Consider the following 4225-nt stretch of genomic DNA (forward strand, 5'->3'; position numbering starts at 1 on the left):
GTGTTTTCATTAAGTTCGTAGGAAATACAATGTAAATAGAAAAATTACAAGCACTAGTACAACCCATAAAAAACATGGTGAGATAAAATAAAATAAAATACAAATAAAAGAAGATAATAAAATAAAGAAAAAAATAATGTGCGTGACCACAGTACATATGTAGAGAGAGCGCAACTCAAAGGATCCCTATGTGTGTTAGGCATGTCGTAGGCATACCCCCACCTAACATATGAGCGACTTTAAGGACCCTAAACCCTATCTACTCTACCATGTACAACCTAAGTACTCAAAGAAGAAATAAAAAGTAGGAATACAATTGGGTTGCCTCCTAATAGCACTAAGTTTATCGTCTTTAGCTGGACGCCATGAAAGCTCTTGTTGGATTCAATTGGGATTGATAATAAGAACCTTCTCCACTAATCCCTCACTAGCCCACTTCACACATGTCCAAGGCCTTCTATCTAGATGAGAGGTCGAGTCACAAATAGCAAAAATGTTCTCATATGGGTCCTCTAGACCTGAGATGGAAGGGCTATTAAGTCGAAGCTTGATTGCACCTACGAGAGAACGGTCGACCTTAAATTGGTTAAATGTGCCCGTCATGGACATAACATTAGAATTTTTCTTAGACTTAGGGTTCAGGTGAAGAGTTGCGTGATATGACACCGTAGGGATATAGTGGGGCAATGCTCCATCATTGGAAGAAGCGGGCATCATGAGATTACTCATTGAATTAGAGAAAAAAAAGTTGCATGGTTCAACACTAGCCTCTATCCCCATCTTCTCTTTACCCATACCTACGGCCAATTTTTTATTGACATTGTTGTCTACCTCCCTACTACTTCTAGGGGTGGTCATGACTTGGGTTTGATATGTTGAATGGTTGGAAATTGGATCACTCTCTACCCCTTGTTGTCATTTTGGGTCGACGAGGGACTGACTCAGCAACTTATCCTTCTCCCGCCTACTCAAGGATATAGCAAATTGGCCAATGTGGCCTCGAGCTTTGCTATGGATAGTGAGTGGGAATAAAGCAATTTCCAATCAATCTAACGATCTACCTCGATACTCTTAAGGGATTTTAACATTGTCTCTTAGAAAGAATGATCATATTGAGACTGTGTAGAAGGAAGTGGTTGATAAGTTGATTGGCAAGGGGCAAACATGGAAGGATTTTGAGGGTTAGAATTTTGACACAGTCAAGGAAGTGGAGTATTGGTCAATTGTTGAGGTCTTTGGGGTAGAAAATTCGGAGCTTGTGGCCTCTAGGGGAAGTTAGAATGTTAACTTCACCCAGGATTGTACTTATTTGAATATGGATCATTGGTTGGCATATCATACCAATTGTGGGTGGACTTAACTTCCTCCTACACAAACTCGGGTTTGGGGGGCACATTGGGACAATTGTAATGAGTATAAAAAGGATCGGAGCATATGGTGCACCACTCTACATACTTTACCAATTGAGGTGGTTGTCCTAAGGACAAAACTTGATCAAGTTTCTTAATGATCGTGTGCAGAGTGGGCGCAAGGTCATGGACGGTTGCTAACTTATAAAATCGCTTAGGATATAAAGAAGAAGTGTGGGAAGGTCTATGAGCAGCAACAATATATTTCTAGGAGTTATCGACGAGGGTCTTAAAGAGAGTCCAAGCCTCATTCCCATGCTTTGTGATAAAAGTACCTCCACATGATGTGTCCACCATAGACCGATCACACCTAGTTAACACCTCAAAAAATGTTTGAACTAATTTTCACTTGGGGACTTGATGATGTGGGCATGTACAAAAAAGGTCCCTAAAGCGCTCCCACGTCTCGAAAATTGCTCACAATCTATCTATAAGAAACTAGTGATGGCCTTCCTAAGTTGGTTAGTCTTCTTGATGGGGAAGTACTTTTTGAAGAATTTATGTTGCATGGTGGCCTAGGTGGTTGCTGAGTTTGGTTCTAAGGACGTCATCCAATATTTGGCTTTGTTTGTAAGAGATAAGTGAAATAGCCTAAGACGGAGGGCATTATCACCAAAGCTGGGTATATGGATGATGGAAAAAATTTTAAGAAACTCCTCAAGATGCTTATATATATATTATGTTGAATTCCAATGGAAACTGGGAAGCATCGAGATGGTGGAAGCCTTAATTTCAAATTGCACCGCCTCAAGATCCGAGAACCTGATGCAAGGCGGCAAGGTGTATGCATAGGGAGTGAAATAGTCCCGCAAAAACCAAAGAGGTTGCTCCTCCGCTGCAATCCGAAATCGGTTGACCTTTGCTCATGACTTTAGGTTTGGAGGACTCGACTAACTCTGGATGTAAAAGTAGATTTCCCAACCAACCTACGAGATTTCTCCATCTCAAGGTCTATAGGCACTAAGTTGTGGTCCATAAAACGCAAACCCACCATACATGAATATTGCACATAATCAAACTTTAGTATATAAAACAAAAAAAACAAAAAAAGAAAAAAAAAATACTCTAAATTGGAAATTGTCTTATAACCATGATCTAGTCCCTAGCAATGACGCTAAAACTTGGTAGGCTCGCCAAGGCTTGCGTCATTAACTATAGAAAATACAATTTATAAAACCTAACTAATCCCAAGTTTTGTAGAAAGTGAGAAAGTTGAATAACGATCCTCAGGGACTTAGATGCAATTATAAACCACTTCCAATCTAGTTTATTAAAGCTTTGTGTAAAAAGAAAGTAAAAATGAGAGATTTTTAAAAGGGTTTTTCTAACAACTACTTGAAAGCATGTAAGTCCTAATAAACTCTACTCCTACAAAGTAAGGATGAATCACAAATCCTACTAGGATGTTATGTACGTAAACCATGTTTGGTCAGCTATTCGTATTAGGCCAGACAGTTAAAAGAGCCATTCTAGCGCATAGGGTAGCAAGGGTGCATCAATTGTCTGGAATACGATTGAGAACGAGAGTATATCATATCACAATGATCACAAGAACCTTTATGCTAAACCGTAGCCTACTATGTATATCTGACAAAATCAATAGTAGTATTATCCTATCTATAAGACTTCATCACAATCAAAGCTGTAAAGGTGCATGAAAGTAAGTCAAAGAATGTAAAGGAAAAAATTTAAATGAAAGCACATAAAGATGAAAGCAGTAAATATGGCTTTGTATTGCAAATTTAAGAGTCTGTCACTAACAATTAAAATTACAATAGAGAACCAGAATAGGAATGTAAATGCAATCAGTAAATCTAATATAAGTTATAATCTACTTTGGCTCTCATTGACGTTTTAATTCTATCACTAACCTAGAAGAGACGAAATAGGAATCCTAAGAAAGTCGTCACAGCTACTATTTATACCCATTAGGGCGTACAAGGTTTGAATTTCAAAATAGGAAAGTTCAGCACAAAATCTCGCACTGAAGATCGTTGTTGTTGACTAAGTCGCACTCTGTTTTTCCCTAGTCGCGTTGCTGGTCAAGCTACTAGTCAAGATCTCAACCTTGTCACCCCTTAAAGTCTTACTGGTCGAGTTGATGGTTGAGGTTTGCAGGATCTCGATGTTAAGGAAATCTTAGGAACTCAGCATAGTTGCCCCTCAAGCTCTCTTAGTCGAACGCTTGGACGAGACTCTCGGTATTTCTTGGCTCAATAAGCTTCAGTTTATCGACTTGGTCACCTTTGAGGGTCACTTGGTCAAACCTTACAGCATTTCCTTTTTATTCTGAACCTTGCAGTCTACTACTTTTGACATGGTTTGCCCATGTGTTGTTGGTCACAGTACATGGTCAAATAGTGTCTTCTTCTTCTTTAATGATGTGAGGCTTCAAAAGCTTTGATGATTGCTTGATTTGAGCTTTAAGTATTCCAAATACTCCCTTGGCTTCTTATAATGGTTAACTTCTCAGTTTTAGCCTATTTTTCCTAAAATACGAATAAACCTTGCATAACTTCGAACAATGTTAACAAAGGGTTACATACAAAATAAATATTGATAAACAAAGGTAGCTAAGGACCTAAAATAGTGCATTTTAGGGACTCATCAAAGACCTCCAATGGAAAAGAAAATAAAATAAATTTAGCCTCTCTCGATGACCTATGTAGAATTTATTTTACAATTGATGACGAGTCAAATGGCTGTACCAATACCAGGAGTGTTGCTACAACCCCCTTACCCAAGGTCGTACGAACCAAATGCTCGATGTGAGTATAATAGTGGGGAAATAGGCTATTCAATTGAAAAATATTGGC

At 38.6% G+C, this 4225-nt stretch overlaps 1 non-coding gene across 1 annotated transcript; it reads left to right on the forward strand.

Moving 5' to 3' along the window:
- Positions 1-1764: 1764 nt before the first annotated feature.
- On the forward strand, positions 1765-1869 carry LOC131147382 (small nucleolar RNA R71). The gene has a single exon (XR_009134767.1). It is a non-coding gene; the product is annotated as a small nucleolar RNA R71 (small nucleolar RNA).
- Positions 1870-4225: the final 2356 nt, after the last annotated feature.

This window comes from Malania oleifera, chromosome 1, assembly GCF_029873635.1.
Source record: "Malania oleifera isolate guangnan ecotype guangnan chromosome 1, ASM2987363v1, whole genome shotgun sequence".
NCBI classification, from domain to species: domain Eukaryota; kingdom Viridiplantae; phylum Streptophyta; class Magnoliopsida; order Santalales; family Ximeniaceae; genus Malania; species Malania oleifera.